This window comes from Anomalospiza imberbis, chromosome 2, assembly GCF_031753505.1.
Source record: "Anomalospiza imberbis isolate Cuckoo-Finch-1a 21T00152 chromosome 2, ASM3175350v1, whole genome shotgun sequence".
Classification (NCBI taxonomy): domain Eukaryota; kingdom Metazoa; phylum Chordata; class Aves; order Passeriformes; family Viduidae; genus Anomalospiza; species Anomalospiza imberbis.
The window spans coordinates 83191993-83192435 of record NC_089682.1 but is presented as its reverse complement, the minus strand read 5'-3'; the positions used below and the strand labels follow the sequence as shown (position 1 = coordinate 83192435).

At 34.3% G+C, this 443-nt stretch overlaps 1 protein-coding gene across 2 annotated transcripts in view; it reads left to right on the top strand.

The window, feature by feature from the left end:
- The window catches only part of LOC137469404 (phosphatidylinositol 3,4,5-trisphosphate 3-phosphatase TPTE2-like), a 267328-nt gene that overhangs the window by 190843 nt on the left and 76042 nt on the right, over positions 1-443 (top strand). The window lies entirely within an intron of this gene.

Genomic DNA, 443 nt, shown 5'->3' with positions numbered 1-443 from the left:
GATTGTTCTGTTGCGTTTTTTATTCCTTCTAAATGTTTAAAATGCCTTAAAATGCTTTACACATTAAAATAGTATGGTTCCATGGGGCAGGTTTTTGAAGCACATAATATTTTTACTGTCTCACTTTGTAACTAAAAGGGTACAATATAGTTTTGATTTAAAGGGCAGAATTAAATATAATTAGAAGGCCATGCTTCTGTTGCTGAGTTACCCATCTGAGCCTGTTACCCATCCCAGCCAGAACAGTCAAACTGTAGGTGTCTACACAAGCACTGCTTTCATGAGATCGTATTAGTTTAATACAGAAGGTACATATATGAACCTTTCCTGTTTTGATTATTCCTAGGATATTTGTATCACAATATATGACCATTTTGCCAGGGCTGCCTACACAAATAGTACTTGTCTTTTTTTGAAGCAGTCTTAAATAATGATTATGTTTG